The sequence below is a fragment of the Vespula vulgaris genome, chromosome 5, assembly GCF_905475345.1.
Source record: "Vespula vulgaris chromosome 5, iyVesVulg1.1, whole genome shotgun sequence".
Taxonomy (NCBI): Eukaryota; Metazoa; Arthropoda; class Insecta; order Hymenoptera; family Vespidae; genus Vespula; species Vespula vulgaris.
In genome coordinates this window covers 459,844-486,095 of record NC_066590.1, presented here as the reverse complement: position 1 = coordinate 486,095, position 26,252 = coordinate 459,844, and the positions used below count along the sequence as shown (strand labels likewise).

At 40.1% G+C, this 26,252-nt stretch overlaps 2 protein-coding genes across 6 annotated transcripts in view; one reads left to right on the top strand and one right to left on the bottom strand.

Annotated features, from left to right (window-relative positions):
* LOC127063881 (glutamate receptor ionotropic, NMDA 2B) overlaps nucleotides 1-25,847 on the bottom strand; it is a 64,272-nt gene extending 38,425 nt beyond the window's left edge. For all 5 annotated transcript variants that reach the window (XM_050994151.1, XM_050994153.1, XM_050994152.1 and 2 more), the window contains exon 1: nucleotides 25,574-25,847. The gene's annotated coding sequence lies outside the window, so the exon portion shown is untranslated. The remainder of the gene's footprint in view (nucleotides 1-25,573) is intronic.
* The window catches only part of LOC127063886 (trichohyalin-like), a 44,820-nt gene that overhangs the window by 9,559 nt on the left and 9,009 nt on the right, over nucleotides 1-26,252 (top strand). The window lies entirely within an intron of this gene.

The following is a 26,252-nucleotide window of genomic DNA, read 5'->3' as shown; positions in this document are numbered from 1 at the left end:
ATAACGAGACGTGCTCGTAACTTGCAAAATTCGTAAACAATTCGCGAAAACGAAACCGGCCGAGTAATTATCTAAAAAGCTTGTTCTTTTTCCTTTGTTTTCGTTTTTCTTCCTGCTTTTCTTTTTCTTTTTTTTTTGCCCCCATCGAATCCGCGATGAAACGCAAAAACGTAAATAAATTGATCCTTAACGAGGTTCGTTTGCGCGATGCGTAGTTTCGTGGGTACCTACGTACTTGACAAGTTTTTCTAGTCATGTTTTCCTGGCCGAGTTAAAATAAATGAGATTAACGGACGATATGGCGTAAATTGGGCCGTGTCCAATTAAAACTGTATAGAGATCCGATTGCGCTTGTAAGCCGCTTACGTTATACCGATATTTATTAGCGTTATTAATATAAGCCACCACGATTAGCAGGAGCAATCGCGTCGCGTCAACGTCTTCGTCGAATTAACATTAGACGATGTTTCATCGGAGCGATAATTCTCGTCTGTGAAACTTGGCCGTCTTCGATGACATCGAATCCTTACGAAGTAGCACGGCATTTGTAAGAAAAATGCTCGGATCGAGGAGAGGTTAAAAGCGGATCGACGGACCATAGGGTAACTAATTCTTCGTAGAGTTCGTTCGAGTATCGGGGAGAGATAAACTACCCCTAATCCTATATACCTAACTAGATCCTACGCCGATAGTAACGAACTCCATTAGCTTCGCGAAAGTGGAAACCAAAACTCTATCCTTCCTCCTCTAATCGGCGTGTCTATCGACTCGTAATCTTGTCCGCTACTAGCCCTATCGTTATCCGCGATACAAGAAAATCCGATTTGCATCGCTATCGCGATATTCGCCGTTATTCGCGTAGCGAGTTAACTCGCGGTTGTAAAATTCCCCTCCATCTCTCTGGCTAACAACGAAACGAATCCACGCGACGTTTTCTTATCATTTATTTACCCCCACGATTCGTTGACCGAAAAACAAAGTGAAAGAAAAGGAAAGGGTGATCCATTATGTTCGCTTCGGCGAAGCGGGACTCCAAGGTCCTCTCGACCCTTACTCTATTTGCTCTTCTAATTGCACGGAACGGCCAAACGATTTATAGAATCATTAAACGTTATATTTTTCCAAACGGGAAAACGCTCGAGGATTTTCTCTCCTTCCCTCTCTCTCTCTCTCTATATATATATATATATATATATAAATTTTTTTATATTATATATATATTAATCTATATATTTTCTTTTTAACGGCTGACAAACATTTTCCCTCGCAGTAAAAATCATTACTCTACCCGCGTATAAAAATAATACAATCCTCTTATAACGAAACGTTGTTCTCGTTATTATTGCACAAAGAACGAAATAACGAAATCGAGGGATACAATGGGCGCACGTTGACAATGTTGAACAATTTCGACAACGAGAAGAGGGGTTTCTCCCGTGGCTGCGACTGCGGCAACGTTCGCGGCTTCGTGTGCGGCCAAAATCGTGGCTACGCGTGCGGTTTCTACGAATCAATCGATCCGCGTCTTCGTCGTCGTTGCGTCCTTCGCGTATAACGCTTTTCGAAACGTAACGACCTTTCGTTACTTTTCCCGTTTAACTAATCTCGTCATTTTGCGTAATTACCCTTGTCGCCGTCGTCGTTTAAACGATGCCTAGCGTAGGTACGTTCGGGGACTTTGATCTTCGGCACACGGTTCATTTATGACGAGAGTAAACAGCGTATCCTGTCGTTACGCTCCTATCATCCTATCACTGGGTATAAGGTTGCTTTAAACCAAAGTGCATTTTTTCTGATCAAAGAACGAGCACGATATTTTCCGATCAGTTCTTTCGCCTTACAGTCCCATCTATTCCCTTCTTTCGATGAAAGATAAAAAAAAAGAAAAAAAAAAGAAAAAAAAACGAGAACAGTTCGACGAAATTGACGTATTTCTTCATTTCTAACGTTCGTTCTTGCTTCTAAAGAATTCGAAAAGAAAAACGAAAGACTGTAAGACGAAGATAAAGACACAAAAAAAAATGAGAGAAAAAGAGAAAGAGAAGGAAAAGTTTTCCGGAGGCAAGACTAGAAAGCACACGTTTCACATGATCTGTCTGGCTTAACGCGAAGAAACGAGCACCTTAGCGTACGTCTGCAACTCCAACGTGGCTATCTTCGACGAGACTATAAATTCAATAAGAGACAAAGAGAACGGTAAGCTTTCGCGAAGAAAAAAGAAGAGAAAAACATGATAATTCTAGTATATACGTTCCCGAGTATTTCTCTCGTCTTTCTCGCGACTCCGTACCCACGGCCGTCGTATCTCGGAGACCACCGCCCTTTTATAACGTAAGACGAATATCTTAGGGCGTGAAATAAAGAAGATAAATCGGGTAATCCTTGCTCCCGACAAAAGTGGCAAACAGTGTTTTTCTTGGCGAATGAACGTGTCCATTACGGCCAAAAAAAAGTGCCGATACGTTCTCCAATCGGTTCTTATCCCTTACATTTTCTTTTGAAAGTACTCCAGAAGGTTCATACATCCTGCTCTACCTTTGGAAAGGACGAAGAGAGAACAATAAAAGTCTGTCCGAAGGAACGCGAACGTTCGACCTATAAGGGACGAGTCGACCATATCTAATTCGTATTATAGATATCTCTTTAAAAAAGATAAATGTGCGGTATTGCATCGGAATCTGAAAATTCCAAGACGCTCGATTTACGACGAATCGACGAATCGCGATATTCTCGATAAGAAAGAGTACGTTCTTTGTCATTCCTTCGACGACGGTATAAATCCTGGTCCGATACGAAGCTTTTTCTCGGCTGGAGGAAATATATTTATTCCGTGGGAGTAAAGAGAGAGGGAGAGAGAGACAGAGAGAGAGAGATACTGCGATTAGAGAGAAACGAAAAGAAAAAAAAATGGATAGTTCGCGGGATAAGCGAGAAAGAATTACAAGCTTTTGTTATCTTCTCGTAAGATTCTATTATTATGCTGTGGGTCACTCTAGAGAAATAAACTCGATGATCTCTCGCGGTCGTCTTTATTTTTCACGCAACGTTATCCTTCGCCTATCACGTCCAAGAGCTTTTTAATACACTCGCCGTGTAACTTTATCGAATGTACATATACGAGGGAATACGCATGCGCATAGGACGCGACACCTATACGTACGTATCTATAGAGATACGTATATCACGGGAAAAAATATACTTTCCGCTCGCAGGAAGAACGTCCAGCGAGTTATCGTTACCTTCTATAATATATAGCGAACCATGTATAGGAACATTAATCAGCAACGTTTCGCACGGCTCATTAAGTTTCTGCCCTTATTCCAATCGATTTTATTTTATTCCCATCTCATTATCGTTTATTAAATTCGTTCGTGACCGATGAAGTATATCACGCGATTGTCGCGTTCGTTGATAACAAGTGTCGTTACGAGAGCGAAAGAACGAACGAACGAACGAACGAACGAACGAACGTATGTACGGTAAACGGTCGATATTACGCGACGCAGAAAGAAGAAAGAGTAGGACGAATATTTCAGTCGGTTCACATATTTGATCGCGCGTATATTTCTTTTTGTACGGTAGACGAAACAGGCCGAAGCAGGGAAAAGCAGGGCGACGTTTCATTTGGGTCATACGGTTGATCCAGCGGCGGCCTACGTGATCCGGCTACGAACTGTTTCCGCGGCAGCTTTAAACGCATACGGTTGAATACGTTGGTAACCGTGTGATCTTACCGATATAACCGAAGGCGAGGAAAGTCTCGAAAAAGACAGAGAGAAAAATTCTCAAGCGATGAATAAATCTCGCTTGCTGGTAAATAGAACGCCTCGAGGAGTAAAAGGTTCATTTAAGTTTTTCTCGTGGGGGCAAGGTAAAGAAACGACGAAAGAAGAGAAATTTTTTATAAAGATGCACCTGTGTACATACCGATCTTTCTCAGATATAAGCGATCGCGAAAGCGAAAAATTTCCACGGTTGGCCGAAGGTATCGAGAAAAAACTAATAGCATTTGCATCTTTATGCGGAACCGCAAGACGATCCTATTATATCGCCGGAAATGATTCTAACGATCGTGGAAGGTAGATCGGATCGTTCCCAAATAAGCTTACCTTCTCTCCTTTATTTCTCTCCTTCCTTTCGCGTATTAGTTGGGAACGATAAAGAATTTACAACGATCGATTCGAGTCGATCCTTTTCTTTTCGTCGGCCTCGTCGTTGCTCTTTCGTAATCGTTCGCGCTTTATTTGCGAGACCACGTACTACTCGTTTACTTATCTAATATCACGCTGACTAATTCTCAGCGTGCGAATGCAACGAGAGCAAACGTAGCTCGTGAAACGTTATCGCGCATACAGATTCTGCTTGTCGCGTTAATACCCTGATATTTCTTGCCCGTCCCTTTTAAACCACCTTCCGTAAGTTTTCCAAGCAGTGGGTTAGAAGCGCTAGGACGACGTTCCCTCTTTTGCATTTATCTCCTCGATTACGATATTACATTCATTTGTCCTTTTATTCCATGTAGAGAAGTCAAAGTTAAGTGGAGAGGAACGTCGCAGTGCAAGTAGACAAAACAGCGCGTGTATATCGGAGAAAAAGTAAATCCTCGAAATTTCTAGGGCTCCTACCAGCTTAGACGCTTGAAAAAGCAACGACTTCGAAAGCGAACCGCGACATGCGCTCCGAAATACCGAGGTATACGCGAGATACCAAGGAATTTGGATTTTCTCCGTAAATTCGCGGCGCCGTTCGTACGAACGCAAACACGCACTTTAGTTTTTTCGTCTTTTTCCATAAATCTCATTCGACCGCACAAAGAAAATATCTCCCGTGATCTTTCCTCCGCCTTTACGTCGAACTCGAAGGAAGAGATATTTCGGTGGATGTATTATTAGACTCTCCGATTTCATCGCATCGCAGCTCTCGAAAATTTTCTTCGAGAATAGCTGCAATAAAATTTCTCGCGCTTTTTCCCGACCTATCGTTACGTGATTCCATCGACGCGAGAAAAAAGAAGAACTTGCGAGCGACTCGCAAGTTCCTTCCGCGCCCTTACGTTTCTTCTCTTTCTTTATTCCTTTGCATTCCGGAGAAGAGAATTTCCATTTGAGTTAAAACCATTCTCGACCGGCAAATAATCGTCGTATTTATTCGCTTAGCGCGGTCAAAGGTAAGAAAAAAAGAGAAAAGGAAATACTCGCGGTAATGTTATAACTCGTCGAGCTACGATTTATAGTTGCTCTTCCGACGGATTAAAGGATCAACGATCAACGAAACCGATCCTTTTTACGTAGAATATATTTGATTTGCTTTCCTTTCGCAAGTTTGGTCAAACTTGTTAAGAGGCATGTGAAATTGTTTTGGAAAAGTCACGTGAACCAATTTTCGATAGACTCGGACAGCTCACTCTCTCTCTCTCTCTCTCTCTCTTCTCCCAAGCGCTCCCTTTATGTCGCGCTTTATCGCGCTCTTTATCACGATATCGTTTCGTCCCTCTTTATCGTCACGTCATTTTTCCTTATCCTCAAAATGTTCGTTCGCTTTCCTATTATACACAATAACTTTCGCGTAACTGCTTTGGACGGGCGTTACTCTTGAAACAAATTTACTATAAATTTACGTCGCTCCTCGAGAAATTCTCGGTCGGTGAAACGTCAGCGTTTCAAAGATCTCTGCGAGTAGCCTAGACTTAAAGAGAGTTAGCCTAAAAATTTTACGTCTAAAAATTTAGACGGTTTATTTTTCGACTTCGAAACCCTGCGAAATTTTCGAGAGTGCTTTCTAGTAGAAAAGGAAGTTCTCTGAAAGCCAACGGATTGCTTTACGTACTTCGATCATGTACACGAGTATTTCATATTTACATACGTATGCGTTCCATAATCCATATAGAATAACCTATTTTTCTTACCCTATATGCAAGTATGGCCGTATGAGTATCTAATACTTTCCTCTACTTTCTCACGAAACCCTATTATACACCCTGTGTACGTGAAAATAGACAACAACTTTGATCGTTACGTAAAACGAGTTACGAGTTGGGACGGTAGCATCGCGATAAACTCGTTGGGAATAGTACATTTAGCCTTTCTCAAGGCAAAAAGAGAAAAATGCAAACGCAGGAGTAACTGTAAAAAAAAAAAAAAAAGAGAGAGAGAAATCGTAGAAAAAAGAAATTGGTATCAAAAATAAAAAAAAAAGAAAGGAAATCGCTTCTTCGCACGGAAATCTCGTTCAGACTCGTGGAGGGGTTTTTTCGCGGACGTGGTTTCGCATTAACTAACCCCGACGTTATTAATCGCGGAATGGTGCCGTGAATTTTGAAAGAAAACGGTAGATACTTTGTAAGGGAAAAATATGGAAGAGAATAAGGAAGGAAGAAAAAGGAAGAAGAAAAGTGTCTCGTAAACTGTCTGAAAAATCGTAAGCTACTAAAATTACGAGCGACTCGTGATTATCGTTGGTTATCCACAAATAATCCTTTCGTTTCTTCTTCCAATTTTCACACGGTACTAATTATTTTAATGCTTCTCTCAATGCTCGATGACTCGCAAAGCGAAAGTACGGACGTTACTTTACTTTCCTTTGTTAACGTCGCTATATAAGCAAGGAGAACGAGAAAAAAGATTTTTTTCTTTTTTCCATAGAGAAAAATTAGCCTTAGCGTTAATTATAATTCACGCTGATGTTCTTTCGAGAGTACGACAGAAAGAAGTATCTAAAATCTTCTCGGTTCGCGAGAGACGTGAAAATTCGTGTCACCTTTCTCTTTCGGTTCTCTCGGCGAAACGCGACAATTCCTGTACTTCATAATTTGCACTTTATTCGGGATTTTAACGTGAAAAATTTGATATTACGTATTTATCGCGTCTACATCATAAAGTCGGATATTCGCCCTCGATTTTCATAGTACGATAACGAGATACGTTTATTCGCGAATACGTCAAGTAGATCTCGACGGTACAGTTACAAATTTCAGTCGACTATATATATATTCTATCGAACTTTACGAGAAACGTATTGATTACGTTTCACGAAAATGTCATTGACAAACGATATGGGAATATATCGAGAATCGATCGGATATAAATATGAACGATATGCGAAAGAATGTCGTCTCGATTTTTCTCCTTTTATCTCCTTTTATTCTCTTCCCGCCAAGAGGTGATACCGGAGACTAATGGTTAAGTTTCAGGGTCAAGAGGAGACAGTCTGGAAAGTCTAGAAAGGAAGGATAAAGAAAAGAAATAAACGCAGAAGAAAACATGCGTCCTTAAAAGCAAAGAAACTCCTAAGAACCGACAGAGACGAACGGTCCGAATATACCGGAGCTTCCGTAACTTATCTCTCTTTACGTTCGCGTTATTCATACTTTTTTTTTTATATATACTTTATTAAAATTACGACACTAACTCTTTCTCCATCTTCTCTCTTCTCGTATATTTTGTGTTTCCCCCGTGACATCCGCTCTTTCGTGAGAAATTTTCAAACGATACGATTGGCTAGTTCGTATGAAATTTCCTAGAGCAAAGTCCGTGCGAGTTATCTCGTAGATACGGGAATACACACATAAAAGGTACTCGTAAATTGACGAGGATCTTCCGCTCGAAGAAGCGCGAGCGGAATTTCGTAGCGACAACGGTAAAGGTGAACTTTAATTTGTCGCGAAACCGTAGGAAGTAAGTCTTTCTACTTTCGATTAAACGACGCTCGCATGAATCGACGAAATCGTTCGGCGATCAACAGCGAGCTATTACAGGCAAAGATTCGGAAGCGCACGATCTTCGATTCCAACTTAAAATTCCGCGAGGAATTTCCTTAATTAATTTGCCAACTCGAGGGTAAGAAGGGAGCGAATAAGAAACTTCTTGGCAAATTCTAAAACGAAACGTTTTACCTTAATTTTCTTCGACGATAACGAACGATTATACTCTTCGTGCTTTTTAAAATGCTTTCCCTTCGTTAAAATTTGAGATCGCACATACGGCGCAGTTCATATCGATTTCCACGTTACTATTCTCAACATGTAGGTCAAACAATAATAAAATCCAATATCCTGTTATTCCTTGTTACTTTAATAAACGTCGATAGATAAACACGGCATAACCATTGAGTGTATTTTGTGGATCCGGAACGCAGAAGTGCAATGGTTCAACGCGAGGTTTATACATCTCTCGCTAGAACGAAGGAACTTGTCTCTTGCTCGTGCTCTCCTCCCTCTCTCCCTCTCTCTCTCTCTCTCCCTTAATTGAAATGTCTAATATAAGTGGCAGTATTATACACGTCCATTCGTACCGCGCTTCCCCTTGAAAATCAATTAACCTTAATTATTTCGTTGATTGGTCAAAGTTTTGCCAGCAAACTTTTTTTTCTCCAGAAAAAAAGAGAATTTTTTCGTAATCTCGAATGGAGAATAAATCGCTTTGTTCGTCGAATAATCGTGGTAACGCGTTGCGATTATCGCTTTTCACAAGGGAGATTATTTCTCGCGAGAATTTTTCTCGTTCCATTCTGGATAAAGGACAATGAAATTAAAAGTGAATAGGTGAAAGAGATTGGTACCGAGAGACGGAGATACGGTTTAGCGATGGACTAAGACTGTTTTTTTTAAATTATTTTTCTTCTTCTTTTCGCTCTCAAAGATACGCCGCTACACATTCGTTTGTCCTCTATGGCTATTGTATGCCATCTATATCTATATCGCACGACAAAAGTGACCGTTCCTGCGGAAAGTGACGTTTTCGGTATCTACTCGCAAAGAAAGAACGAAAAAAAAGAAATAACGTAGAATTCGCTTTAAAACGAGAGTCGCATTTCGTCCTTTTACCGTGAAGAGCACTCCTTTATTCCGGCTTTCTAGATTCATGTACGAATCTGAATTCGAACGGGGGAAAAGGGCGAAACCAAGGTGCGTTTTCCCTTCTTGGACGAGCAACGGAATGATACAAATAGTGGAATCGATCGTAAAAAAAGAAGATCGTTGAAAAATTTCAAAAGGCTTCAACTCGCGATCGAGAATTTCACAAAAGGGAAAATCACTCGTTTTCTCAACAATCGCGTGGATGTCGAAAATAGATGAAAATGCTTTGGCACGATAAATACGGCATCCTGCTTCGTCGAAAGAAATCTAACCTTGGCCTCGTGCCTTCGACTCGACGAGAGACCACTTGAGAAGTACCGCACCGTCGACTTTGCCGCACCTTTCGATATATCTTTTGCATTCCCTTATCGGTACAACCGTCGTTTAATCGTCCGTCTCTTTAAAAAAAAAAAAAAACTCTTTCGTCTCTCTCCCTCTCTCTCTCGCTCCCTCTACTTAATTTACCACTTGATCGATTCGATTAACGAGCCAGACGATTCACTCGATTTACATTTTAAGTCGGAACCATCCCTTTATACCTTTACCGCTGAAGACCACTTTGAAACACGTGCTTCGCCGGGTTAAATCGCAAGGGAAAAATTCTCTGATAAACGGCCGGATAAAAAGTAGATAATTAAACAAGTTTTTTCGTTCTTTCGTAGAGTAACGCCAACTTGTCTCCGTTTGTTCGAAACCACAAAAGAAACGGAGAAGAAAAAGAAACGCGAGAGAAACAGATCGACCAGACCGTGGATCTCCCTTTTAAAGTCATGGGGGGCAGAGAGCGATGTCAAACGTAACACCGTAGTTTCAAAGTCCTTGGTAATAAGGACGAAAGACAATGGACTTCTCGGCGAAGGTACGTCAGAGACGGAAGTTTCTTCGATGGAGGATCAGCTCGCGAGAGAAAAGTTGTAGGATATGGCAAGACAGGAAGTGGGTTTCGATGAGAGTGTTTCGAGGTCGTTGACAGCTGTCCGAGTTGGCAACGACGTCGACGACGTCCTCTCTCCGTCTCCAAGTGTCCTAAACTTTTCCTCGATCGACGAGAGCTAGTTGAATTTCGAACGAACTTGAGCGTACACTTCCAAAGGCATTACGTTCGATATCCTTGAAAAAAGAGAAACCCGAAAGAAAAACCGTAGAGCGACCTTGAAATGGCTCGAGCCATCGAATTTTTCAATCGTGTACTTTTTTGTCTCTTTGTTTATCTTTGTTTTGCGCCGGGAACGATACGCCCACGAGTGAATTTTAATTCGCGAATCGACGAGACAGAAAGAGAGAAAGCTCGATGCTTATTCTTCGTAAAGAAAAAAACCAGGTCGTTCGGACAAAAGGGTCATACGGCTAGAATTTAAGACACGGTGTGTATCTGACAGATAGTCAGGATCCTGTTTCTAACTTTTAATTACTGCATCCTTTGCATATCCGAGCGATTCTATCTAGTTCAGACTCTCCCACGAACGATCTATCGTTTACACTGCACACATTGTCGCTTAAAAAAAAAAAAAAAAAGGAAAAGAAATAAAAATAAAAGGAGACGGAAATAGCGCGATTAGCTTCCTTTCAATTTACTTCTACTTCTTTGACTTCGTTAACGAAAAAGGATCATCGTCTTATATCCCTCTATTCATAAAAATTATTTGTCAGAATTGAAAGTGAAAAAGAGAAAATTTTGAAAAACGATTCGACTGTCTCGTAGCCACGCATCCAAGAATATAACGAAAGAGCGAAGCTTTTCAAATTTAAACTGTTTATATTACAATGGGCATCATTTTGAGACTCATCGAGTTATTTGTTTGGAATTGTATGGAATAGCTATTTTTCTCTATGGTAGATATACCGAATGTGGAATTTGATTAGATTTGTTTTTACCAATTTGTAGCATTCGTCGAAAAAAAGTTGACGTTCGCAGACAGGCGGGCAAAACTCGCATTCGTATAACGTCCCGATTTGTGCAGTACATCAAACGGAATTAAAAATTGTACTTCCTATCAAAAGTTATAACGAACAAAAGCTGTTCGCAATGACGATTGCGTAAGACACACTCGGCGGTCGTGTCTGAAAAGTAGAAAAAGAAAAAGAAATAAAAATATTCTTCGCTTCTGGATGTTGCCGAGAGAGAGAGAGAGAGAGAGGGTGGGAGGGAGGGAGAAGAAGCGGAATAAAATGGAAATACGGGCGAGCTTTTGTTTCTCTTGGAGCGTTAGCCTCGCAGCGTCGAAGCTTATTCATTGACATGGCGAATAGGGAGAGGAGAAAGAAGAAGACGCGTCGCGCGGATATCTCGATCGAAGAGAAAACTATAAAAAGAGGGAAAAATACATAAAAGATATGGAAAAAGCGTATGCGGAGAAGAAGTTATAAGGCCTGAAGAGCAATACTTTGAAGGAGCTTGCTACTAAATTTTATCGAGCTGTTTCCTGTCAGTCGCATATCCTTTGTTTTACCATTAATACGCCGAATCGTATTAATATCGTTCGAGAAGTCGCGAAAGCATGCAATAATTAAATCGGATTAATTAACTCTGAAAAATATTTAAATATTGGACATCCTCTCGTTTTTACATGCTCGAAGCTATCTCCGATATAACGGAACGTGCTATTTTATAACCGTGAATACGCTTTTCCCTCCCCCTCCCTCTCCCTCTATCAGCTCTTTTATACGGACACGCTTACCCGCGCAAAGCTGCCTCACGTTCGTTAACCCCAAAAGTATTCAACAACAAGTCTGTTGGCCAAGTATAAATGTGTTGTTTTCCGATTCAATGCATTTTCCGATTTTTCGCTTCGCTTTTTTCATCTTCCTCGGCTCGAACGGTTGAGCAAAAAAAAAAGAAAGAAAAAAGAAAAAAATCCTAGCTACCGATATTGTATTCAAGTTCAGAAGACAGAAATCAGAGGAGAGCGTTTTTTGAAAAGTACGAAAAAGAATTTTAATTATTCGTCGGGAAGAAACTGCGCGACGGCGAACGCTCGATACGTCGTAAGCATCGTCCAGCGAAAGAAAATGATCGAACGAGGAGCATTTGTGAAACGATTAAAGTACTTCCTGTGCAGAGAATAAAATACGGCAGCTTTGTCTTTTAATGAATTTCGAAATAGGGCGAGCATTGAGAAACAAGCTCATTAAAGAGGACGATATGAAACGGGAATGAAGTAATGTCGAAAAAGAGAAGAGATCTCCGTGAAAAAGAGCGAAATAAAAGAAAAGAAAAGAGGAAACATCGATGTAATCGAGAAATAGCAAAGCTCCCGATTTTGAAAGTTAAAAGAGAGTTTGTCTAGGACGTTTCACAATTCCGTCCCAATTCCGTTGGCTTCCGAAGAGAAGTTTAAACCGCAGCTCGGTGAGTATCTACAGTACATTGTACACGGTGCCATGCTAGTATCGTAAAGCTAGTATCGCCCACCTGTGATTTACTTCTTCTCATTATGGCAATTATAAACACGCCCGACGAAAACAGGATTGCGATCATTTACTTAAACTTTGAAATAACTCGAATTATAGTTCGAAACTCGTTACACTTGGAAAATTTCTAATCAAAGTTAAAAGTTGGAATAAATTTTTATATCGGCGGCGGCGCTCACGTTTCTTTTTTGTATCGGATAAGATCGCGTCGTCGTGACGACGGATCAAGTTCCACGTGCGCTTTTCTCGAGAGAGAGAGAATTTTACGAAAAATTCTTTACGTAAAATCACGATTCGTTGATCCATTCGACAAATCTTGCAAGTATCGGGAGCCATATCCGTTGCCAGCGAGCGATAAATTTTAACGAGTGTACGTAACTTCCAAACATATTCTGTTCTATATATATTGTTTTAGGTGATCGTACTTCGATTCTCGATATTGCGACGTGAATAGAATATCGGAAAAAGGCATTATTTGTCTTTCTTTTTTTTATTTATCTCTCGAAGACGAACGCGAGGAGAATACGCGAATCCCTTTCGTATCGATTCTCGACAAAGAGCATAAGTATATAGCTCGCTAATTAGCAGCATCGATGCTGCGTCAAAGCGACGATACTTATATTTCTTATGAGAAAAGAATATGAAAATATATCTACGATATTTACAAGAGAAGTAATGCGACATCTGTGTTGCTCCAGGTCGTATACGGTTGTTGGAAAAAGTTTATTCGTCTTGCGAAAATACTTTTCTCGCACGAGCGAGGGACTAGAGGAAAAAACTGCCCTGACTGCGAGGAAGTCACGCGCAAGTGTATTGTACCAATAGGCTGGCCACTTTCTTAGATAATGTGAAAACGTAGGTGAACGCGAGAAGTCGAGTAAAAGAACACTTCTGTTCGCCCTTTAACTTGCCATTGTACGAGAACCATTCAGAGAATATTATTACGCCATCCGTCGTAATACGAAAGAATGCTTGCGATTTTCACGTCGTGCTTTTCCTTGGTCATTGTTAAAATGGAAAATACAGAAGAAAAGGAGATAGTAAATGGGGAAAAAGAGAGAGATGGAACGTCCATTAACATTTCAGACTTTGTATACCTGCATGTCCTACATAGATATGTAAAAAACCGAGAGAGAGAGAGAGAGAGAGAGAGAGAGAGAGAGAGAGAGAAAGAATGACATTTGTTTGCGTTATATAATTGACTAAACATTTTCTCTCGAGCATAATTTAATCGTACTAAAAAAGAGACAGAAGCGTGTATTTTATGTTTTCATTTATGTTCGATCAAGCTCTCGATCTAGCTGGTTGTATCGGGTGATAGTATTTTATCAAGAGTAATCTACCTATCCATTTTAACGCGATGTCGGAATCGAAACGTAGTTACGTAAGTACGTAAGAACTTGCGAAAGAATCTCGTACGATCGCAGTGCGTATTTCGCTCGAAACACATACAAATGGAATTGTAAGTATCGAGGCAACGAGCGTAAAACGATTGTTCGACGATCGTTTCCGTTTCATCGATATCTCTGTTTTTTCTGCCTCTTCCTTTCATTCTTTACGACAGCAAATACTTTTTAATATTAATGTCCATTCGTCTATCAAAGACTTTTATGAACTTAGACGGAAAGGGAAAGAGGAAGAAACATACGTAGATAAAGAGATATTCGCGAATAATCTCAGAGAAGGTTTATTAACGAAAGGGATAAAAGCAAGCAACGATTAAACATGCTAAACGTTTCGTAAGTTTAAAGCGACATCTATATACTCGTCTGTCACATTCGAGCAAACACAGATTAGACGTTTTGGATGTAGAACGAATCCTATTCCAGAGATAAGAAATATAATTCCCTTTGGCAATGTCACCGAGGATAAAAGAGAGAGAGAGAGAGAAAGGATAACAAGGAAGTTTAATAATAAAATGCGAGTCAAACGCCAAACGTTCGAACGTGGGAAAAAGCCGTAGAAAGAGTTGACCTCTTTTAAGATTGACCGTTCTTGCCAATTTCCCTTTATTTCTTGTCTCGTGAGTTTTCCTTCGATTTTCCTCCTTCTTAGCTCTTCGATCATTAATCGCTTTAAAGCTTTTAACGCGTTAACGATTAATTTTCAAAATAACAGGCACAACGAATAGATTACGGTAAAATGTAATAAAGCTTCCGATTTTATCCTACCGCTTTATTTACGATGCTTAGCAATCCTTAGAGGCTCGATCGCAGGGCTGATAGCGTTTTCTTTCAAAGTACGATATCCCTCGTTGCGAGTACCTATGTGTAATCTGCATAATTAAAATCCCACATCGTTGGTTTCGTGCAACGTCGGTCGAAACAAAAACAATCCCTTTTCTCTCGATTATCGTACGACGGTATATCGCGATCGAAGCAAACAAAAATTTCTCGCCACTCCGTTCTTTTATCCAATGCAGAAAAAAACCTTATTTTTCCAATAACGCTCGCAACATTTTTCAGCTTTCGAAAAACAATATTCCTTTATTTTATATATTCTTCGATATTTTGTGTGGTTTTCCATTCAGGAAAAAGTTACTAATCGTTCGGTACAGGCATACTTTGAAACGTACGGAATTATTATTTCATCGACTCTCCATTTTTTTTTTTTAATTATTCATCTACTGTTCCTCGAGAAAAGTTATATTTATTTCTCAACGCAAATTTCGTTTCCAATTGTACGGAAATTTTACTCGAATGAACAGAAATAGAGAGAGAGAGAGAGAGCTAATATAAAGACTGTGCACTATTAACGAGAACAATATCACGTAGCGAGTAGCACGATAAAAGTAGCAAAACTGATTTAAAATGCACGGCGGCATGGCTGGAAGCTATCGATCTAAAAAAGAAAATTCAGTGTTCGTTAATTCGTTTGAATCTTTTTAACGAAACGCTCAGCATCCGTCGGATCGATTGATAGAAATATATTACTTTCCATGATGTGGTCAATAGCAGCAAGGTAGTTCTTTAGGAAAATTTTCTTTTTTCTTTTCTCATCTACACGTTTATACATTTCGCGGTGAAGCGATCGTTTTGCGCGTTTGTCGGTAGGAAAAATTGCGGATTGAATTCCGATGAGCAAAGAAAATGGGAAAAGATGAGAAAGGATGGAAAGAGTATGCGAAGATATGTCGAAGAAGTCGCTGCACGAACGAAAAAGAAGAAATAAAGAGAGAGAGAGAGAGAGGGAGGGAGACGTAAGGAAGAGAATGTAAAAAAGTCGATATCTATGGACATTCTACTGCGTTGTCTCTTTCTATCTTTGTCACTCCACCCCCTACTTTCACTCTCTCTCTCTCTCTCTCTCTCTCTCTTCGCATTTAACATTACGAAAGGAAATTTCATTCTTCGACTCCATCGAACATCCCTTCTTGAGATGGATAGGAAAACTGAGAAAAAGTCGCTTTGTTCAACGAGAATATACAGTTCATTCGCAATCTCTCACGTTTATTTCGATAGAAAAAGAAACAAAAAACCAAAAGAATTTGCTCGATCCACAGGCGTTTTCATCAATCACGCTCTGATTCGTTCTTCGATTAAATTTCGAATTTCGAATTTTCGTCAATCTCGAAGAAAGAAGTTATTGCTTTGGAGTTAGAGGATTTCGACGCTTGTTACACGAAGCTACTCGACGTCACGAAATTCGAGCGTGGCTATGGTTCAATACCGAAGACTCGAAGAACGGATCGATTGAAGTTGATTTGGAGATAAAGAAAAGTTGAAAGACAAAGTTTCACTTTGGATGCAGGCAGTAGTAGCAAAGTATGTTATGGTGTTCCCTCCCCCTATCCGCCCACGCAAGTCCACACGCAAAAAAGAGGTGGATGAAGTTCATGGTAGTAGTAGAAGGATAGTGGTCCGAGAGACATTTGTTTCGCAGACGAGATATGCTCTCGTAGAGTGTCGCTCGACAACACAACGACTAGAAAGCTTTGTTTTCTCTTACTTACGAAATATGCGCCAGTGGTAGCTATGCTAACGATGGCTTTGAGTTTACTCTCGACAAATCCTCGCGAAATACTAACGCGTCTTTTTTTTTGCTCGAACAAAGACCGCTTTTGAGGTCGACGCGATTTAAAACGATTGACGTGTCTCTTCTCTCTCTCTCTTTCTCTTTCTCTTTCTCTCTCCGTCTCCTTCTCCCTCTCTATCTTTCTCTCTTTATCTATCTCTCTCATTTTCTCCGTTAAAGGAAACTCGGAAAAGTCTCGAAGACTTCAATACACTCTCACGTTTGCTTTTTCCTGCTTGCGAGCAATGTTTTTACTCCTTAAGAAGAACAATAAAAGAAAGAAATAAGAAAAATAACCAACTTTCTTTTTCTCTGTCTACGTCGTTACGCTATAGATTTCATTGAGGATTTCCGAAGTGGAAAATGGAGGGAGAAGTAAACTTGAAAAGATTCGTCTTGGAGTAAGAGTTAGCAGTCGAACGGTTTATAACATACTGAGCGTTCCGACACAATGTCAAAGGTATATTACGTCGAGGACCGAGAGAAAAACATACAATAACAATTTGGAATAATATTCGTAGAATTAAAAGTTGTCTTTCGATCAAAATAATACGCGTAAATAGCAACATCTTTACTTCAATTTCGATGATTTATTTACTTACAGCCGTATCTAACTCATTATATTAGGATGAACGTAGCAAATTGGGTTTTCCGTCGCAATGTTTGCACATAAATTTAATTTTCGTTTGATTCTATTAAACGGCTCGAAATGACTGGAGGAACAATTGAACTAGAGAGGGTAGCTGAGAGAGAGAAAGAGCGAGGGGAACTGAAAGAGTGAAAGAGAGAGAGAGAGAGAGAGAGAGAGAGGGGATAACACATTATTTAAATGAACTAATGCGCCAAACTAAATCCACCGAGTTTGATAAATTTTCTAAACGATTCGTACACTCTTCCACTGATTTCGTTTATCAATCAATGTATCGATTTAGAATCGAGGATTTCTTTTTTTGTTTTTTTTTTATGTTCTATCTCATTTATTTTTTATACATTTAGCAAACGAGTTGCCTCTTTGATCGTGTATTCTGTAATTTAGGATCAGAATTTTGCCTCTTTGAAAGGATCCAATCAAGTTTTCCATCTCTATTTCCGAATCTTCCTGTCCGGTTCTAACAACATTAACGTAACGAACATTAATGTAGCGAGGTCGGAGTCACATCGTCTCTTGAAAGTGCACTCGATCGCGCATAGGAGCACCTTTCGTCTAGTTGAGAATTTATTCGAAACTCGATGCGTCGTTTCCGTTCTCGAAGACGAATGAGGGCGTGGTCTTGATATACACCCACGTACATGCCCTGCATCTACGCGTTGAAGGAACTCTTGCGAGTGTATTCCTACCTCTCGCTCTCTATATTCCGTTAACGATATACCTAAGACATTTTTAGTTACAATTATCCATATCTTAAGAGACTTCAACACGAGTACTCGGCAAAGTTTTCAAACGCAATAAAGATTTGCAAGTGTAAAACGCGATGGAAGTTAAAAACAAAAAATATATATACCTACTTGCTCGGTTTGAAAATTCAAATCGCACGTCAAAAGAAGTTTGTACTTGATTAGCGAAACTAAAGTAAACAACGACAACACCTGAAACAAGGGAGGATTTCATTAATCAGTTCAGTTCTTGAGCGTACGCGCGAGCCTTAAACCGAAAGAGAAGAGGAATGGGTGACTTAGGGAGTAAGAAAATGAATAAGAAATAAAGAGAAAATGAGAATGAGAGAGAGAGAGAGAGAGAGAGAAAGCTTAGAGTAAGAGGGAAAGTAAAGAGAATTATCTATCCGAGATAGTTCGGCCTTTCAACGCGATGAATTTTTCGTTGGAGATTCATGGTAAATTCAGGAAATTGCAAAACTTTAATAGCAAATTGTAAGGGTCGCGACGATTTCCAGTACGAAAGCGTGCAGTAAGTTTGGGCGTTAGCTCGGAGAAGAACGTCCATTCGTCGTGTTAATGAATTTCCATTTTGGCGATAAGCTAGTAATCGATTTCTATTGCGATTCGATCAAGAGAGAAGATCAATTTTTATAATATAAACGTCAGTGGAAATTTTACAGATCCGCTAGTTAAATACACGATGAAAAGCGCATTGATTGGCAATGTTATCGCCGTATTCATCAATTCTCATTGTTTACAGGTAAATGCCAGAAGACACGCGCGCAACGTCGTCGTATATCGATAGTAACATCGAATATCGATACTTGGGCCTTGATAGAACCCTGTCGAACATTTTCCGTCGACGCGATTAGTCGACCATCGTGTCGTTAACTCGCGCCAATGCATTTTCAACGAGTATTTTCACAGATTCTCTATTCACCTACGTCCTCGTGGTAACGTTCCATCCAAGAGATCGGGTCCTTCCTTTATTCGATTGCGAACATCTACGATCGAATAGATTTCCATATCAATTATCTCTCATTTCCTCGATCGGTTTCTAAGATAATCTCGTTTGGTGATAACATCCCTGACACCTTCCTGTTGCCAATATTAATTTACCGAGCAGTAATTACTCTATTCAACTAATGTGCAGCAATTTGTCGCGTAAGCCGCGCAAACGCGATTCGCGTAAACCGAATATACCTACTTGGCAAGCTCAGACCTATCTACGTACTTCCCCTAAGAATCTACGATTCTCCGATATTACCAAATATGTTCTGGATATCGATTCGAAACACATTCTCTTTTTCTCTCTCTCTCTCTCTCGTCTCTATCGGGTGCACTTTTATTTTTATTCTCTTGCGCGCAAAAAGGCAATAGTCATTGTGGAATGAAACTGAAACGATCGAAGCGTTTTTCGAATCGATTGTCACGCGATAAAATAAGAGAAAAACTTTTTGTTGATACCGTCAATGATTAAACACCAAGCCGATTTTATTTATACGATCGTTAGTGAGACCAATGAAAAGGAAATAAATGGATATATTTTAACGTAATCAAGGTTATTGCATCCGATCGATGCATAGAAGAAAATATATTTCGGTTCTGTAAACCATCAGAAAATTTGAGCAAATTTATTCTGTAGGTATGTACACCCAAAGGAACGTCTTACGTGTGCTCGCGAAAATGCGTTGTACATCGTATGCGATGACGACGTGAGATATCGAGGTACGTGAAGCCGAAGATGAAAATTATTCAAAAATTCCTATTGGCGTTTCTCCCAGATGTTCCTCGAGGTTAAAAACACGTGTCATCGCGATCTACGAAGAATCTCCTCTATATTATATCAAATGTGCCGCGTTAAGAAGATTTCCAGCAGGATCGCGTGAACCATGGCAGAAAATATATCTACTATAGTTTCGCCGTCCGAGGAAGTAAGAAAAGTTCGGAAATACGAGCGCGAATTAGTTTCTCCGAATCGAAAGAGAAACAAAGAAAAAGACTGATCGCGACAGGTGCAGTAGACTGCGCGTATGTGCGGCATGTACATATCTACAACGTCGAAGGCAAATATCAAAGATAGAAAAGAAGATTTTCATTTCGGTAGAACACGAAAATTGGAAGAGTCGGGAAACGATTCGAGTGCCGAATGGAAATCGCTTTAAACTCACCGTAAAAATAGCTTCGTAGTGGATGCAATTTCACCGGTGAATATATCGAAAACGATTGTATTCCAGGTTGTCGGGTTTCGACGAGGTTACATGTCCTAGCGGCTGTTTTTCCTCTCCGGTAACCAAGCATTGCGATCGAATCGTTTTCCCTAAAGAAAAATCCTAAAATCGATCTGCGACATTTTTGACTGGTTTGCCGAAATTGCTTTTCATAAGAGAGTAAGAATACAATCGAGCAAACGCCCGTTTCAACCGCGAAACGCGCGCGTTTCTTTTTATTCTTTTTCTTCTTTTTGTTTTTTTGAATACTCATTATGCAAGATCTTTGATTACTTCTCGATGTTCTCTCGTGAAGTTAAACGAACGTTTGTTAGACAGCATCGAGATAACCACGATCGCTGGATCCGCTATTAGCGACGAAAATAATTTGTACGTCGAGCCAGCGCAACGCGTAATCGAATAGTTCGATTCGTTTTTATTCCTTGGAATCTCGCAAGAATATTTTATCAAATTACGAGAATGTTTACTCGGAAGAAATTTAATGACGTTGACACTACGAAATAGTGGAAAAAAATAGTCGTATGAAAGAAGGAGAGAGCATTAGATCCGAACGATATATTGCGTTTCTGAGAAAAAAAAAACCCATAAAACATTATGTGTACGTATGTGTGTGCACACATACGTAAGTACACATAAGAGGGAAAAACTCAAGCTCCACATGTTTTTACTTCTTCCCTGCTACGTTCTTTTTTCCTCAAAAAGTGAAACACGCACAACTTGACATCGCCGTGGTGTCCTATTTTCGACTATCCAGCATTCGCGATATCGTCTTTTTTTTTCTCTCTTTTGTTCCGCTCGCCATGAACACGCTAGAATAATCGCACGAATCGATAACTTTGAATATTCTGAGAATTCTACGATTGCATTATTTTCCTTCGTTTGTTATTATCGATAAAGCGGGAAATTCAATAAAATACAAAGAATTTAAAAAGGATTTAAAGAAAATTCAAACAAATTATAGATTGAATAAAGAGAATTTAAATAACTTTACAGCGAGTGTAAAATACCAGCAAACAGTCGTATCTAACAGTTTCGAACAAACTATGAAAGAACAAGTAGTCTCTCGACGAGATTGACTCGTTCTAATTACCAAACGATTAGTAAACCGAATCGGAACGAACCCATCCAGTGACTCGAAAATCGGTTACCGTAGGATCGTTCCAAGTGAACTAATTAGTTTCTACTTTTTCTTCGATCCGCTTGAAAAATTCCTATATAATTATATCGTCTCGCAACGAAGAACGATATCCTCCAAACGATAAACACGAAAATATTTGTACTTCTAGAGAAGCAAAGATGACTCGGATAATCCTACGACGCGACAACGTTGTCGAGTGTATAACGATCGCATTATCGACGTTGCACGAGCTATTTATTATGTAAATCGGTATAATATATCACTAACGACGCAATCGCGCCAGATAGATATTCACCTTCCATCTTCCTTTAACTAGTTCTTCCGTTCGAAGATAAGAAGCACAACGTTCTTAAGGATATCCTTAAGACGTTACGAATTTAGAACGAGGGATTAAGAGTTATTTCCAAAGGATCCATCGTCGTAAAAGTTGAGACTACATTCTTAAGACAAAGAGAGGGAGAAATCGAAATCTTTCATCGCATCAGTCTTCTTCGACGACCGCAAAGAGGTTAATCGAGTCTTCGAGAAAAGCTTAAGATCACCGAAAAATAGATTTATTTTTTTGGAATTCATAGGAAAAGTTACGTACACTTTACGATATTTTTACGGGTTGATATTAGTCGGAGATATCGTAGCCCTGCAAATTGGAATATTCAGTAGACGGAGAAGCGTTAAGGGTGGTCTCCGATATTGCTTTCGAGATATCGAATAACAGATTCAATTTTTTTTTGGTATATTTGAAAAACAGAGGTCAGAATATAATATGCCCGAAGGACGATCGAAAGTTTCTGGTTATCGACGTCCACGGCGATGAAACAAGAACGAAGAAGGAAATAAAAAGATCCATAGAGGACGAGACGAAAGGAAAATATGCTCCCCACGGAGTCACCCTTTATCCGCCTTCTACTCGCGCAAGTATCTTCTCAGGAGCAAAAAGGAGGAAGCGTTGGAAAGGAAAAGAGGAGCGGACAAGAACTGGCACAGGTAAACTCGAAAACGCGCTTTTCTGCGCGCTTTTCGACCTACAGTCGCGACGTGTATCGTTCTTAATTGATCGATGTCGCTCGAAAAAAGAAGAAATGAAATTTAACGAGATTAAAACTTTCATTAGGCGCTCCATCCTTTTTCTATCCACTCGTCCTTTTCTATCATACGAATAAAGAAGAATATCGTACCGTCGTTGAACCAGCTTGACAATTAATCGACTATGAAGAACGAAAGCAATTAATCGCAAATGAAGAAAGACATCGGCTCGGCCTCGGGAGAGTAAGATGTAACCAAACGTTCGTAGACAAGCTACCGGTATAGTAAGACACATTAAGTTCATTAGGCTATTACATCCTGCACGCTCTCGCACCGAGCTCGTAAAGAAGAAACTATATTTATTTTCCTCCTAGACACCGAGACTAAAATAATTTTATTTATAGATCGCCTCGCGTCGTATTCTCCTAAGCGCTACGGTTTATGACAGCATCTAGCAAATACGCGTTGCTGCAAAAATCTTCACGAAGAATATATTTTCGTCGTTATAATTTCTGAAAGAAGAAAGAGACGAAATTTTTCTTGGCAAACGTCTACGGACAAGAAAATAAGTAATCGCGAGGATAACGTAAAGAAGCTCGTTAGATCGAGGGTGGTTGATGTGATTTCGAATCTTTTGAAAAAGTTTTTTTTTTTGCTAGAAATATAAAGGAAAAATGAAAAAGAAGAAAAGAGGAAATTACAGTCTGGCATAGGTATACGCGGTAGGAAAGTTTGTCCAACTTAATACAATGTTGATAACTAGTTAGATACTTGCCCGAAGGAAGGAAGATGCTTGTAAAATCTATAATTGAAAAGTCTCTCGACCATGCCTCGATACGTGAATCCGCTTGAGAAGTTCCACAAGTTTATAAAACGCGCGCGTTCCTATGAATGATCTATGGAGCGCGAATAACATATGAATTATTCAAGGCGCTATATCGTCCTATGAGATGGCCGTAACACGTTTCTGTTTGTTCACTCTTCTCCTATTCCGTAAGTAAGATCATCCTAATGGATCTTCGTTCTAACTACGATTTTAAAAGGTATATTTCTATCGACGTGTATCTATTATGTACGTATAAAGACCGTATACAGGTACACGGACGCGTCTCTTCTTTCCTGGTAACAATGAAAGAATAACTCGAACGCGAAACACGAAAGGATCGAATTCCGAGCACGCGTCGACCTACTTCCGTTGATGAACGATGAGTCGTTCTAAGCAATTCGGAGATACTTTTTAAGAACGGTGACACGTGGCCTTTGTCCAAATTTACCCTGGAAACGGGAAGTAAGACGAAGTCGCGATTCTTTGGATTAAAAGTAGGAACGAGGCGATAAAACGATGACCCGATAAGGGTAACCCCTTTCCTTTGCCGTTCAAATTCCAATATTTTCGCGCCAATCCAAAAAGAAACGTGCCAATTTGCCCAAAGAAATCGCTATGGAAAGTATGGAGATTCTCTAAACGAATCTCTTTCGAAGACGCTTTTCCAACGATGCAAAAACGATCCAAGTGTCAAAGAAATAGCGGTACTTCGCGCCGTTTAATTCGATCATTGTCAACTCTCTCGACGACATTGAGGCGGTATTCAATTTTATTATTACCGGAACTAGAAACTGGAAGGAAGTAGGATAGGAGGAAGAAACGATGCAAGTGCCTTAAATACCGCCCATCTTCCCTAAGTTCACTCGACGTTCACGCGATTAGCAGCAATGTCACTCGTGATGTTTACTCGACTTCCTATTTCGCTCCTTTGTTCTCGACGAACGGCAATAACTAAACTAAACTTTCAAAATATAATTAATCATATTCTCTTTGAAGCTTTTAGCTTCGTTTGCGTGACAAAGCTAAAATAAAGGCGACGCGAGAGAAGCAGAGAAACAAAGATCGCGTCAAGCCTTTAAGTAAATTTTTACGTTGCAAAAAAAAAAAAAAAAGATAAAATTTGATAAAAATGGAATTAACACATGACCACAATCTCTAGGTTGCGTGGCTTTCACGCAGGGAACAGGAAAACCCTGTTAATGGCTATTGCTATGATACCGGCAGCAAGCTCGGCAGTAGGTCGCGTCTATCGCAGATCGACGAAAAAGAACGCCCAAATACCGAAAATATCTTTGAACATGGATGAGAGCCATTAACGTTCCACCGTATCGTTGTATCCCTATCATTCTTCTCCCTGTTTATCCAGGACGGAGTTTCACCCTTTCCATCCAAAAAGGATCTTGTAGAACCACGAGAAAAAGTCGACTGATCCGACGAATCGGTTTTATCGCTTCCATCCTATTGTTTCTGTTAGACCGAGCGATTACGAAGAACTAAACGAAAAAGTTTAAAAACGTATCTGAATAAACTTATGCCGAAGTATCGGATAATAATCTCTTTATGAACTCGAAACGTATCGGATTTGTCACGATCGACGGCGTAGTCGATTTGTGATGTTGACGCGCCATTCATCATGCGACGCGACGTCAATATGTATGTATGTATGTAGGTAGAAATGTCGAACGGAAAGAGAAACAGATACACAGAGAGAGAGAGAGAGAGAGAGAGAGAGAGAAAATGAATTTTATTAAACGTGCAAATAGCAAAAGGAGATCATGATTTAAAGAGTGAAGTATTCGCTCGATCACGTTACGACCCAAATCGAAAATCGGTTTAATAGCTGCCGTTTGAGAATTTACGCGATTTAACTTTAGAACCAAACAACAAATTGTCCAGCATGGTCGGAGTAAAGCCAAATCTTTCCTTGCCATTGGAGCTTAATATCGAGAGAGAGAGGGAGAGAGAGAGAGAGAGAGAGAGAAATAGAGACTTAGCGGAGACTCATCGTCGATAGAAACGTAAAGCGCAAAGAAACAAGTACTTCTTCCATTCTTATTCGAGGTAATATTATCCGAAAGAATAACGCACACTGATTTTAAAAGATAAATATAATGGCTACTCGTATTCTTTCGCATTTAATAAACGACCAATTTAACTTGCGAGAAGAAAATGATCAATGTTTTAAAAGCATCGTCCTGATGCTCTTTGTTTTTCTAAGATTTGTGAAAAGAGAAAGAGAAAGAGGTCTCGCGATAGTAATTTGCGCAGAAAAATAATAGAAAAAATGATTTGATACGTACTTCCCCGTGTCCCACGTTTTTTCGTTACACGAATGTAGATAGACAGTTCGACGCGCGCTTATACACTACGTTCCTGTTATAAGCGAAATGAGAATCGATACCCAATCGCTGTCTCGACGTCTCGATGTCTCGACGAGAAATGTCGAATGTTCGCGAGAAATAAAAAGAAACAAGAAAAGTGTATAGTCCGGCGTGGCGCGATCGCGATCGATCGATCCTTTTCTCTTTTTAGCACGCAACGAGTCGTAGATTTCGCCCGTGATTCATCGTTTCTACGGATTCCTACGGAACTAAAGAATACTAGAGATAAAAGAAAAAATTAGAAAAAAAACATAAGGAGTCGAAGATTTACAAGACAAAAAAATACAAAAAAAGGAAGAAAGAAGAAGAAAAGTTTACCATCGAAGACTCCCGCATTCCTTCGTGTCGCATCTCACCGACGGATCTTCCTTGAAATTGGGCTCCTCGTTCGGTCTCGTTGTTGCCTCGAACCGTTCTTCTGTTATTTCTTTCCTTTGCTCGACGTAGAGACAAAGGACGAGGACGAGGACGAGGACGAGGACGAGGACGAGGACGATATCTTGTCGCGACACGACAGAAAAGATTTCGAGGGAAGATCCAAAACGAGACGAGGGAAAAATCGAGATGCGGAAGGCCAGCCGCGGAACGCGTACCAAAGCCAACTGGGGAGCAACTGTTCTCTGCCCCGTGACCGCGCCTCCGCTGCCACCCTTGCTTCCCACCCTTCCCTCCGCCCCCGATTAAAACCACTCGCGCACGCGTTTCACCTCGAAACTCGCTCGAGCTAACACCTTCGGGGTACTACACCTCCTTCTTCGTTGTCCGATCGTGTGACGCTTTTTTTTCTACTTTCTTCTTTCTTCTTTTATCTTGAATTCTTTCTTCTTTTATTCTCTACGAGTTTTTTTTCCCCTTGGCTACCGTTATAAATTAGAGGATTTGCCCTTCCCCCATAGAAACGATCTTGCATTCCATATTTCTCTATCTCCTTCTCTCTCCCTTCCACTCCCTTCCACTCTCTTTCTCTCTCTCTCTCTCTCTCTCTCTCTCTCTCTCT